Genomic DNA, 14,223 nt, shown 5'->3' with positions numbered 1-14,223 from the left:
GCACTTAATAAATACTACTGCTACTAGCTGAGTGGTGTAGGTTGGGAATGATCTACTCCTAGCTTTCTCCTTTCAGCCTTCCGATAGTGGTGACAGCGGGCCCCAAAATGACATTCCGGGCCAGAAAGTGACCCCTCTAGCCAGGGAAGCTACATGGTACTTTCTCAAGAAGGGGAAAACAGGCTGCGTGCCCAGCCTCCAGGAAAATCAGTGGGGAACTTCTGTTTCACAACACAGCCCTAGTCATCTTGCTACTGAAAAGTATCCTGGTCTTTAAATAGAAGCCCATCACTTCTCCTGCCAGGACTTGGAGCGGTGTGCTGGCAGAGCCTCCTGCCAATGCCCCCTTTGCCAGGGCAGCGTCTTTGGCCAGATGGGACCAGGCACGGAGACGTGAGTGCCAAGAAACTGCATGGTATCTTGCAAGCCGCTCTCAGGTGCCCCACGGAGTCAAGCATGAGTTAGGACAGTGGATTAATTGGGAATTAGTCCAAGAGGTTCTGAAGCTGATGTGGACGCTCAAGGGAATGAGGAAAGGGAGCTGGTTTTTGAGGATGAGCAGAGAGCAGGAGGGAAAGCTAAAAGAGCGTTGTAGTGCAAAACATGGAGACGGAGAAGCGCGTATTCATGGGAAATGGGCGGATTCTCAGAAGAAACCACACTGCTTCCTGCCTCCGTGACGCTTCATTTCGAATCGTCACTCTTGTGTCCGGGGTACCGCCAAGAGGAGCCAAAGTTCGACACCCCGATCGTTGAGGTGGTTTGATTTACCTTTCTTTCCCAATTTCAAAATCTGTCATTGTCTCAGGAGTCTCCTCTGAGTGGTGTGTGGTGTAATACCACCTGGTATTATGAACCAACTCCTACTGTATCGCGGTCTTACTTAGAACACTGAACGAGTCACCATGCTTGTGAGGAATACCAGCATCAGTGAAGGTTTCGGACTAAAGAACCACCTGAGGTGGTCCGGATGGTTGACTGGCTGAGCAAGGATCCTAGTAGTCGGTGGGCTAATGTGGGCAGCAAAGACATCAGTGGGTGGTTGCCTAGACCATTACCTTGGAAACCACTCGCGGGTCTGTGGCTCTCTGGCTTATCAACGGGTACGAGTTTTGTATGTAAAATGCTTGTGTGCACATCTCAACGTGTTGCACCCTTGCCCCTCGTCCACTGGTTGCACCCGCTGCCCTGGTCAAGCATGTATGAGTGATGCCACAGGAACCCTTAGTGCCTGGTGACCATGACGGAACAGACTCCCATCATCACCTATCAGTTGTATAAAGTGGGCATCCATCCAGTTGTAGAGAACCTTGACATGGAAACACTAAGGAATAGCTCAAAGACCATCAAAATAAACATGACCGATCATTCAAGGTCAAAATATGGATGTTTTTGTGATTCTCTGCTGCGGACAATACAACTGAGGAAATGGGAGAAGCTGTGCTATTTGTAGGGTTTACCGTGAATTCGTTTCTGCGGATCTGAAAGCTGCTACGCTGTTATCTCCTGAGAGTACCACTAACATGGGAAAACAAAAATATTTTTCCATTTCTACAGCTTCACTCACGTTTCACTTTTCTTTTTTTATACTCTACCCATTTGTTGACTTCCTCTTTACTTATCAAGAGTAATAATGAATGATTCTTCTTACTCTTCTCCCCCCTTCTTGGACAGAATTTACCTCTACTATTCGTTATTAACTGCTAAGTACTGTTTCTCTCTGGCTTCCTTGAAAGAGGGGAAAGTAATTTGGGCTTCTTTGGTTACCAGACGGTTGTTGGCTCTTGGCAGTTAATTTTCTCAGCCATGTTTCGAACTTCTTTCTCTGCAGGCCTTTTTAGAACATAGGTTTCTCATACCATATTCCTAGTTCAGACCTTTGGATTTAAATGCACTCAGTTCTCCTTGAAGTGCAATCTTGATGTGCCCCCTTGTTAAGAAAAATCACTTAAGAAAAATGACTCGTCATCCAACCATTTCTTCCGACCCCTGTTAAACCCACAAATGTTGTCGGAAGAATCTACCCTTAATCTGAAGTCATGGTCTATCCTAGACGTGGAAGGAAAACATCTGTTCTGGGAGAATTAACTACATTCTCAATCTGGGAGGTTGTAAACATTTTAAAGTTTTCAGCAGGGGAGAAGAGTCATTCTACCCAGACTTTGTGTTCTGAATACTTTGTACAAAAGAGCCCATTCCTGCAAGGTAGAGTCTTTTTGAATTAGTATTTGTAGATTTTGATCCAATAACCAACTCTATTATATTGTACTTTCCCATGCATTTTGTACAGTTCTCTGCACACAGAAAGTGCTTAATAAGTACCATGGATTGATTAGTAATCACGTTGGACCACATGGACCATCCCATACTTCTAGTCAACTGCTGGCCTGATAGTTAATACACTTCCCATAAGTAGTCTTGTATTCCGGCCTCACGGGGAGATTCCTGCTCAGATTATTTGGTGCTTTTTAGGTGAAGATGTTTAAATCTTGAAGCATTTATGAAGGTTTTCATTAACTGGCCATTATTCCGTGGCTTCTACATCATTACCGTCTGGTGTCAGCTATAAAGGAGTTGTTTTAATATTAGTTAAAATATGCAAAGCACTTTTGCCTTTCAAAAATGCATACTTAGGGCTCGATGGCTAGCTGGCTTCCTGTCTATGAAAATAATTCTCACTGTCTAATTTTTGAAAATAAATAATAGCCTTCTCTAACTGTATATGATCAACATAGGCAAAATGGATTTTGCCGAATCCTCCTGAAACTCATCCGGTGTTCCATTTCAGGATTTCATGGGCTATAGTGTTTGGAATTAGTTCCTACCTATTTGTAGGAAGAAGTTTCAAAAATAATGCATTGTTCTCTTTCTGTTTTAGGTGTCTCACACGGTAGAGAGTACTTTAAGCAAGAGAGCAAGAAACCCCAGTCCACCTGCACCCAACCAGAGATGCAGATTCTCCTCTCAAGTAAGTTCATTGTCCTGCTTTTAGTGATTCCCAAACGAGCTGTATTGGTTAGCTCTGAAATCCTTACCTGAAACACTGAAATAAACCAGATGGACTTGCATCCCTGTTGAATGCGAATCTGAACCACTGGTAGATATTGAGAAATTGGAGGTTCTTGGGACCCATCGTACGTTTTAGAAGGCATTTGGTGTTCACAGTGGTATTTCCAATGCAGAAAATATAAATGACTCATAACTGTCACTTTCTATGCACTGAACCTTGCCCAAAGATTAGAAATAATAATAGTGATAATAGTGGTTCTTAAATGCTTATTATGTGCCAAGCATTGTACTAAGTGCTGGGATAGATAGTCCAGCGCTTAGAATGTGCTTGGCACATAGTAAGTGCTTAACAAATGACATTATTATTATTATTATAATCAGGTTAGAGAAGCAGCATGGCCTAGTGGAAAGAGCACGGGCCTGGGAGTCAAAGGACCTGGCTTCTAATCCCGGCTCTGCCTCTTGTCTACTCTGTGGCCTTGGGCAAGTCACTTAGCTTCTCGGTGCTGCATTTACCTCATTTGTAAAATGGGGAATAAGACTATGAGCCCTATGTGGGTCAGGGACTGTGTCCAACCCAATTATCTTGTATCTACCCCAGCACTTAGTAGAGTGCCTGGCACATAGTAAATGCTTAACAAGTGCTCCTCCATCCCCAAAGGAAAAATAAAGAGTCTCTTGTCCCACATGCGGCTCAGTCTAAGAGGGAGGGAGGGCAGGTATTGGATCCCCATTTTGCAGATGAGGAAACTGAGTCATAGAGAAGTGAAGTGACTTGCACAAGGTCACACCGCCAAGTGGCGGAGCTGGGTCTAGAACGCAGATCCTCTGACTCCTGGGCCTGTGACCTTTCCTCTCGGCCCCGCTGCTAAACCAGGAGTTGGCACAGGGATTGAACAATAGAGTAGGCAGCTCACTGTTGGCAAACACACAATCCAGCTTGCTACTTGGGCTGCAGACAGTCACAGGAGAGCAGGAGTGAACCAGTGAGGAGACAGTGATGGATCCTCTCCGTTTCAGCCCAAATGACCTCATTAGCACACCCACATCCAGGTGTCTGTTATATTCTCCCAAGCTCTTAAGTTCAGTGCTCTGCACAGAGTAAGTCCTCAATAAATATGATTTTTGTCCAGCTAACTGCTTATCACAGGATTTAGGGCAAGCTGTTGTTAAACGGGCATCAGAACTCTTAGATAACTCCGGAGCAGGCAGGGATGCCAACATAGCCCTCCAGCTTCCTGCTGCTGTTTAAGTCTTTTATGTGGTATCTCTTCCTCCTCTCTCCACCAGCTAACTCTTGCATACTAAGAATTTGGCTGGTGGCCCTTTCTAAAACCACTGGAGCCATGCAGCTGTTCTGGGTTGATTCCATGGACAGATTTTTAAAAAGTGTAATTTTAATGTAATAAAATTGTTTCATCACAGGCTGCCCATAACCAGAGTTTTTAGCATCTTTATTAGACATAGAGGTAAGGATTGAGGTGACCCCAGGGAAAGACAGATGGCAAAGGGTTTCAGGGTTCAGAACAGGTCACCAACTTTATGTCCATTTCCTTGTTGTCATTGGCCCTAAATGGTTGAGAATAGAAGTTTTTCCAAAATTCTTTTTTGCACACATCTGCCTTCGTTCCTCAATACCCTCCAGTGGTTGCCCATCCCTCTTTGTATCAAGCTGAAGTTCCTGGTCATCAGCTCTCTTCCTCCTACTTACCCACTCTCTTCTCCACTACACCCTATTTCGCACACTCGCTTCTCCTCAATTTAACCTAGTCACTGAGCCTCTTTCTCGATTTCCCCATCACTGATCCCTCTTCCTCAGTCATGATCTCCCTCCTGCCTGGAACTCCCTCCCCCTTTACCTCTGGAAGACCATTCCCTCCATCTTTGAAGCAAGCCCTTCTAAAGTTGCATCTCCTCCAGGATTTCCACAATATAATTTCTCATGACCCCATCCTAAGTTCCCACAGGGCCACTGGAGTACATCTGTACCAACTAACTAAGCACTTGAGTACCCCCATTTTTCTCCTCTACCCCTAGCACTAATGAACATATTATTATTGTGGTACTTGTTAATCAGTTATGTGTCAACCACTGTGCTAAGCACTTGGGTAGACACAAGGTAATCAGGTCAGACCCAGGCCCTGTCCCACATGGGGCATATCGTTATACCCTTTCTACCTCCTAATCTGTTATTTCTATTTTAGTGTATCTCTTCCCCAGTTAAATGATAGGCTCCAGAACCATCGGGATGATATCTATTGAGGCTTTGGTACTCTCCCAAGCACTTAGTACAGTGTTCTACGTCCAGGAGGCACTCAGTAAATGCTATTGATTGAGAAGAGGTTTCCCAGAAAATGCCAATGAAGAACAAGAAGGAAACCTTATATGGTGAACAGAAATGAACGCTTTCTTTGGCTCCAAAGTCATTCAGGCAGAGCTGTGTTAAACATCCCCGAATATTGTCTCTGCAACAATGAATCAAATAGCTTTGTCTGGATGTACTGATAAATCCTTAATGCATTATCAATTAGGCACTTCTTTTTTCCCGACATCAGCATTTTACATTTGATCAGATTACTGTCTCGGCTGATGCAACCTTCTTTTGAAAAGATCTTAAAGGTGACGTGCAACTAAAGCATTTTCATGTGCTGCAATTTGGGATGATTTGCTGAGTACACAACATAAATAGGTTAATAGTTATTCAGGACACTTTACATCTTTTTTTGTTATTTTTTTTTAGTTGAAGGGCACACCCCTTAGTGATTAAATGTTCTTTCTCTGTGTAATGTTTTGGAATATTCTTGGCGGCAGAACTCATCCCAGTCTGGGCCGGCAGATGGGTCCCCCGATTCCACCGAAGAAAGCAGAAACGAGTTTCCTGTGATACGCTTATTGAATTAGCGGTCCGAGACCTCAGCTTCCAAGTCCGGGAGACCTTGCAGGACAACCTGTCTGCTAATTCTGTTGGATTGTACTCTCCCAAGTGCTTAGAACAATGTTCTGCAGGAAGTGAGCACTCAGTAAATACCACTGATTGAGACCCTCTTTCTCTTTCCCTGTCGGGTTCCTCCTCTAGGGTTGGATCAGAGATGGCTCAATCGATCGTGTTTATTGAGTGTGTACTGCATGCAGAGCACTGTACTATTATCATAATTATAATATTTAATAAACACTGTGTGCCAAACCCTGTATGAAGCACTGGGATAGATATAAAATTATCACTTTGGACACGATCCCTATCCCTCATGGGACTCACGGTCTAAGTGGGAGGGAGTAATATTTAATGCCCATTTTACAGATGAGGAAACTGAGGCACAGAGCAGTTAAGTGATTGGCCTAAGGTCATACAGGCAAGAGGCAGAACCGGGATTAGAACCCAGCTTCTGTGACTCCTGGGCCCGTGCTCTTTACACCAGACCATGCTGCGTCCCCAAATACTTGGGAGAGTTCAGTGCAACAGAATTGATAGATATGTTCCCTGCCCACCGGGATCTTACAGTACAGAGGGGAAACGGACATTAAAAATTAATTGTGGATCAGTACGGAAGAGAATGAATGTTTAAGCTTCGTGAAGGTGGGGAACACTTGTCTTCTGTTGCACTCTCCCAGGAACTTATTACAGTGCTTCACACTCAGTAGGTGCTCAATAAATACCAGTGGTTGTGGAACGGGCTCAGACTCCTCCCTGGTAGGACGTCGAGTACCTAGGGAACTGGGTTGACTCTTTCGAGACACTCCCGTACTACTCTGAGGAGCGCTGAGTTGAGGATTTCCCATGTGCGGACATGAAAACCAGGTAGGGAGAAGAAAGCCCCCCGAGGTGGCATCGGCAAAACTCCCCTTTGGAGGACCCGTGGCACTTCCATTGTTGTCAGTTCCTCCCCTGGAAGGAAGTTATAAAGCTCCTTTTCGCAGGACATCTTGGAACTTTTCCAGATGTCATACGGATGACTGGAAAGAATTACACCGGAGGAATTTGGGGCGAAATCTGGCAGTGAAAATGAGCTCACCTGCTTTCTTCTGTGAGGTTTGCATTACTTGCCTTTAGGGGTCACCCTTGTTAATGTGTCTCAAATGGGGGTGTTCTCTCTGTCTCTGTAACTCTCTCTGTCTCTCTCTCATCCTGAGACATCAGATTTTCTTTCAGCATTTGATTTCTCTTGAAAGCTAAGCTAATCTCTTTAACAATTGATAAGGTCAGTTTTTTGTTTTCTTTTCAGCAGAGACGGTTTACGTAAATGTAAGTTGCTTTTGTGCGGGCCCAGTGGGTCTCTGGGGACCCGGCAGGAGACGAAGCAGCCCACTTGATCTTTGCCGGTGTTTGATGGCCCTGATCCCAGCCCCTGCTGGTTTCCTCAGGGGAGTTGGGGTTTTGTTCAGTTTCTCCTGGAGCCCGTCCTCTGTCCTCAGAGGCGCTCGGTGGATGCAGTCTCGCATTTCCTCCTGACTCCAGACCATCTCTAAATGCGTGTGGCATGACACCTCAATCCCATCGTGTCCAAAACTGAACTCCTCATCTTCCTTCTCACATCCTCTCATCTGCCTAACGTTCCCATCCCAGTCCACAACACCATCACCTTCACCATCCCTCAAACCAGTAACGTAGGTGTTTTCCCCAACTCCACCCTCCTTCACTCCCATATCCAGTCTCTCATCCAGTCCCAGTGGATCATATCCCTCTACAACCTTTCTCTTCCTCCATCCAAGCAGCCACCACACTAGTCCAGGCACTTGTCATTGCCCTAACTTGACTTCTGCCTCAGCCTCCTCCCTGCTTTCAATCTCTCGCCATCCAGTTCCATACTTCACTGTACTGACTGAATTGTTTCTCTAAAAATGTTGTTCTGCGTATTTTTTCCCCACTCTTCAAAACTGCCAGTGGTTGCCCATTTTTCTCCCGATCGAGCCGAAACCCCCGGTCATCGACTTTGCAGCACTCAGTTGGTCCTCCCCCACTCCCTCCCTTCCAAATTTCTACTTAGACTGTGAGCCCCATGCGAGACAGGGTTCGTGTCTGACCTATTTAACTTGAATCTGCCACTTGGATTCGAATAACAGTAAGTGCTCAGTAAATACGAATGAATGAATGAATGTGTCAGGAGAAAGGTCCAGTCCTGAGTCTTGCAGGGTACCTCGTCCTCAGAAAGGGAAAAGACAAGGAGTATTTACCAAAAACAAGGAGTATTTACCAAACCCCAGAGGGAGGAAGAGAACCAGGAAGATTCTAGAAATGATATTGAGGCACAGTATCAGAGGTAAAGGGAAAATTGAGGCATAAGACTTACCCTTCTATTCCTAGACATTATGGGGGATGCTCAGGGGGTCGGAGGGAGTGGGGCCAGATTGAATAGCAGCAAAATAAATGTTGGTTAAGAGGAAGGTTGGTTAGGGATATTAGTAGCCTGGTGGTAAGGACATAGACCTGGGATCAAACAACCTGGGTTATAATCTCAGCTCTTCCACCAGAAAGCCACTTAACCTTTCTGTGTGTCACTTTTCGCATCAGTAAAATAGGGCTCAAATGCCTGTTCTTCTTCCTACTGTAGACTGTGCGCTCCATGTGGAATAGGGATTGTGTTTGACCTGATCATCTTGTATTTAGTCCATTGTTTAGTATAGTGTGTGGCTCAGAGTAAGAGCTGAACAAATACCAATGTTTTTTATTAATATTAATAATAAGGGTTTTAATGAAGATGTGGTACCTTTGAGACTGGCTAATGATGGTTTCCAAGTGCACATAAGGAAAAATGCTTACTGCTTTGTAGCTCCAAATGATGATAAACTTGGAAAAGGGAGATTATTACCAATCTGCATTGGGGAAATCCTGTCCGTGGCCAAAGATTTGCATCAGCAGAACTGAATTGAAAGCTGGCACTGAATTTTACTACTTGGACACTGCCTAATGAAGACCTGATGGAGAAATAGAAAACCAAATCAAGTTGGGAGATGAATCAAATAATCAGTGGGAATTGTTAAGAACTTGGCAGACTGCAATAAAAATAGCAGACCCAATCCTGTCTTCAAAGAGCTCACAGTCTAAGGGGGAATCTAGGAGGTATCACACTCTTGCCAATCCTCCTTAAATTGTGAGCTGCAGTGGAACAGGAACTGATTATATTCTGTGTACCCCCAGGGCTTAGTACAGTGCTTGGCACTTAATAAGTGCTTAACAAGTATGATCATTATTGTCATCATTATCACCATAATCGTCATCATCATTATTAAGTAAAGATATTCAGACTTCTTTCATATTTTTGAGTTATTGTGACTTTCATATCCTACATCGTAGGAAGCATGGGATTGATTTCTTTTAAAATCTTTTTCAAATGTTTCAAGTCATTAAATATTGCATAATTTTCCTAAAAATGCAAGGTCAGTTTCCTTGATTAAATGATGACTGTGCAATTATTGCATTGCACTAAAATCAGCATTGTCCCTAATTCACCCCAGTGTCCTATAATCTAGGGCATTAAGGAAAACTCATACTGTAGCAGTCGCCTGCTCCATTTTCGTGCAAATACGCATCATCATTTCACACAGCATCAGCCCTGTATCCAGACGGAGCTCATATTGTCAGAAGAAGGTACCGTAATTCCCTACCCACATTCTAGCCGTGAAAACATATGGCAGCACTGAGCGTATTTTTGCTCATGCATTAGTAGCATGGTCTAGTGGAAAAGAGCACGGCTCTGGGTGTCAGGAGATGTGCATTCTAGTCCTGACTATACCACTTACTTGCCTGCTGTGTCACCTTGGGCAGCTCACTTAACTTTTCTGTGCTTCAGTTTCCTCTAGAGCATGGGCCTGGGAGGCAGAAGGTCAAGAGTTCTAATCCCGGCTCCGCCACTTGCGTGACCTTGGACATGTCACTTCATTTCTCTGGCCCTCAGTTCCCTCCTTTGTAAAATGGGGATTGAGACTGTGAGCCCCACATGGGACAGGGACTGTGTCCAACCCGATTTGCTTGTATTCACCCCAGTGCTTAGTACAGTGCCCAGCACATTAGAGCTTAACAAATGCCATAATCATTATTATATTTCTTAATTCTTCTTCCCTCTTGGGCTGTGAATGAGTGTGGGACAGGGAATGTGTTGAATCTGATTATTCTATTTCTACCCCAGGGCTTAGCACAGTGCATGACACTTAGTAAGCACTTATTGAAAGCCACCATCATCAACTAGGTAACAGAAGTGAAATGGCATTTCTAGGCAGGGTATTGTCCTTTCAAACTTCAATTTCCATTTAGTGCAGATTTTAATCACTCTTATTACAGTTTGATGCTGGTTTTGTTCCCTTTTTCCTCTGGAGAGGCTTAAATAGCTTATGGGCAGCCGATGATTTGTGGCTGTGCAAGGTTTTTATGGGATAGTGGGACTACACCAAATGGATATTTTCTATCACTTTCTAAACTTTAGAGAGGTTTACAGCCCTTTATTGATTGAGGGCAATAGAAGTTTTATGGAGGTGGCTAAGGAACTGAACAAGAAGCCCAAATTGCACCATCATCCTTGATACGGTGGTGCCCTTGAGTGAAGAAAGAAGGGTGAAGAAACGTCAAGTACCCCTGAAAGCAAGGTGAAATGATATTTTCTCAAGAGCCATCAAGTACTTTTTCCTTCTATTCCCCACCGGCTCCTCAAACAGAATTTCTGAGGTGATGAAAATGCACATCAAGGTTTTTGCTAAATTTTCCTCCCCTGTAAATGTGTGACATTTTTCTTTGTTGAAGTGGCTTTCTAATCTCATGAACATAAATATTGCTCTGGGCGAGAGGAGAGTGTGTGCCCTGAATGATCCTTGGGAGTTGTGGGGGAAAAAAATCTACCATAAAACTTTCAAGTTTTAAAAGGTGGCAATCAAATTGGTTAACTATCGAGGAGGGACATGGAGAGGCTGAAGTAAAAACGGCTGCAGCCGGTTAGCTTTATTTTTGGTCAGAAAGGGTCTGTTTTCTGTTAAGGTCTACCAGGTGAAATAACCTCTGTTCTGCCTAGAGTAGTTGCTCAATAAATACCATTGATTGATGTCTCATCCTCTCGTTCTTAATGAGGCAGCTCCTCTAGAGTCCAGAGCTATTACAGGGGAGTCCTCGCACTTACAACCCAGTTGAAAACTATATTTTGCCCCCCCCAGTGGTATTTGTTCAGTGCTTACTACATGCCAGGCGATGTACAAAACTCCAGGGTAGAAGCAAACTAATTAGGGTGGACACAGTCCATGTCCTCTGTGGGGCTCATAGTCGTAATCCCCATTTTACAAGTAACTGAGGCACAGAGGAGTTTAATGACTTGCCCAAGGTCACACAAGCAGGCAAGTGGTGGAGCCAGAATTAGAACCCAGGTCCTCTGACTCCCAGATCTGTGCTCTTTCCACCAGGCCACACTGCTCATCTTGAGTCAAAATGTTGTAAATAAGAACTAATTTCCCAACTGTGTTATAGCTGGGGGATTGGATCCTGAACCTAGGCCGATGGCCTCTTTCTACCCAAATTATCCAGAATTATGAACTGTCAGTTATAGATGTATATTCTGTTTACATTGAGTCATAAAGGTTTCACTCTAGGGTAGTTGACTTTTACCTGACCAGAAGTGAAATGGATGCGTCAGCTTTCCGTGGTTTCTCCTACCAATCCGAGTTTCTTTTGCTCGTTTCCCCTCCAACCCTTTTTTTAAAAAATGGTATTAAGTGCTTAATATGTGCCAGGCACTGTACTAAGCACTGGGAAGAGACAAACTAATCAGGTTGAATGAAGTCCCTGTCCCACATGGGACTCACAGACTTAATCTCCATTTTACGATGATCTAACTGAGACACAGAGAAATTAAGTGACTCTCCCAAGGTCATATAGCAGACAAGAGGCAGAGGTGGATTAGAACCCAGATCCTTTTGATTTCCAGGCCCGTGCTCCCATATGCCTGTCTCCTCCTCTCCCTCCTAACCCAAAGCTAGTGCCATAAAAGTAAAGCCAAATTTGTTGTCCTATATATGAAAGTGTAAACTTGGAAATGTTCTAAGTGCCATTCATTTGAACTAGAGATGTCTAAAGTTTAGGACTGTCTTTAATTGGCAGTAACAAATATATTTTTTCTATGGCTTCATTTCTTATTTTTTTAACTGCAGGAGCCAACACTTTACCTGGATCCTGTCCTCAAATTAACTGACAGTGAGTGATAGCTGAAAACATGAGTAAGAGCAAAAGAACCCCAATTAACTAAATTTGTGACAAGAAAACTAATGTTCTCCTAATGACTGTGGTATTTGTTCAGTGAATACTATAGGCCAAGCACTGAATTAAGCACTGGGGCATATGCAAGACAATCAGGTCAGACATAGTTCCATTTTGTATAACTCTGAGCAGTAATTTTGTTAAGGAGATTGCTGTTATTGTTGGAAATTGGACATCGGTCAGTTCTCCAGTGACACAAAGGTTGGCTTCTTGCAGAATCCTTTGTTGAGGGAATATACATTAGTCTGCTCATCTCATGACTGATTCAGATTACCATTTTTGTCTTTTTACGGAGTCATGCTGATTCCAGACAGACATGTTGTGGCACAAATGTTTCCTATTTCTGCCATGTGAATGTGTTGTGAAAACACACATTGTAGAAGTACTATTTTTATTTTGTGCAGACCATGTCAGTGATTCTAACTTCAGATTAACAGGAGTCCTCTCTCAAGCACTTAGTACAGTGCTCTGCACAGGGTAAGCAAGCGCTCAAAAAATATGAATGATACAGTAAATGTTTGAAGGACGTTAGGTCAGGGTACAGACATGAATATAAGAAAATCATAGATGGCCATAAAGCATCCTTTAAAAATAAAGTGTATTTTCCTGGCTCATCCGGAAAGAGCTTTTGCTGTTTCTTCAAAATGAATTACCATTAAGTCGATCCAAGTAGAGTTTATAAGATTTCTTTAAATATTAAATTATTTTTGGCTATGGCTTTACACTATCAAATGCTGACCCCAGTGTTCTGTGAAGAGCAGGTGCTCAATAAATACTGTTGATTAGTCTAGTCTCCTTACATCTGCGGTTTGGGGATTGGGCATGCCCCTCCAGCCAGATTTTAATGTGGGTTACATACTTAATTTTTCTGCTTTATCTTCTGAGTAACAGAGCCCCAGTTGGCCTCTTTTATTAAAAAAAAAAAGCCCTACATATTTATCATCATACTTTCTAAAATGTTCCTTTGAGGGCCGTAGGGTTTTATTTTGTCACATGAGAAGATTAACTTAGATTTTTCTCTCACAAATCCAATTACTCGGTGATAACCCATTGAAACCAAATTATTTGTTTCCTTATCTATCTGTCATGTTGGACTAGATCCTGCTGGTGAGCAAGGAGAACACTGCTCACTTTTGAGACACATTAATTCTAATGTCACATGAAGACCATTTAGTAAATCACCCCTCCCGGCCCACTATTAATTGGTCAGAGATGAGGCGAAAAGGGAGTCTATTTAACCCTCTATCTTGCCACAGGAGAGAAGTTCCATGCCGAGAGGCAGATTGACTCTGGCTTCGAAAGAAATAGATGGAGGCATTTCAGGGTCTCTCCTCCCTAATAGTGCGTTAGGCCCGGCAAACTGCGGAACTAGTTTACCTCATCCCTGCCATTTTAAGAGGTCCCTCTGAGACCGCCCAAATCTCAGATGTTTCTCCAGAGGGGTCTCTGGCTCCATTATGCGCTCCAGAGCCTTTGCTTTGCCCGGCTCAATTCCCCCTGAAACCGAGTGTTACTTAGGAGGAGCAACATGACTTAGTGGATAGAGCACAGGCCTGGGAGTCAGTAGGTCATGGGTTCTAATCCCAGTTCTGCCACTTGTCTGCTCTATGGCATTGGGCAAATCCCTGGAACACAGTACGTGCTTAGCAAATACCATAATTATTATTACTATTATTCTGAGCCACAAGATTCGGCAGTCGGAGTTGCAGCATGTGGAGGTTGGAAGCTGAAAATAAAAGCACTTGACATCGAGTTGTCTGGGCCCTATCTGTGTAAGCTCATTGTAGGCAGGGAATGTGTCTGTTACATTAGACCCTCCCAAGCGCTTAGTACAGTGCTTTGTACTCTGTAAGTGCTCAGTAAATACCATGGACTGACTGAGCAGATGGGGAAAAGACCAGCTTAAAAACCACTTGCCTATGTCAAGTCATTTGACTGGCCACCCTGTTTCCTGTCCCTTCCTATTAAGGGGTATTCATTGCCTTTCA

At 43.7% G+C, this 14,223-nt stretch overlaps 1 protein-coding gene across 4 annotated transcripts in view; it reads left to right on the top strand.

Annotated features, from left to right (window-relative positions):
• Nucleotides 1-14,223, top strand: part of FAM110B (family with sequence similarity 110 member B) — a 132,254-nt gene that overhangs the window by 75,431 nt on the left and 42,600 nt on the right. For all 4 annotated transcript variants that reach the window (XM_029069621.2, XM_039912650.1, XM_007667154.3 and 1 more), the window contains exon 2: nt 2,879-2,968. The gene's annotated coding sequence lies outside the window, so the exon portion shown is untranslated. The remainder of the gene's footprint in view (nt 1-2,878; nt 2,969-14,223) is intronic.

This window comes from Ornithorhynchus anatinus, chromosome 7, assembly GCF_004115215.2.
Source record: "Ornithorhynchus anatinus isolate Pmale09 chromosome 7, mOrnAna1.pri.v4, whole genome shotgun sequence".
NCBI lineage: Eukaryota > Metazoa > Chordata > Mammalia > Monotremata > Ornithorhynchidae > Ornithorhynchus > Ornithorhynchus anatinus.
The sequence above is the reverse complement of the archived record's forward strand: the minus strand, read 5'-3'. Positions and strand labels throughout refer to the sequence as shown.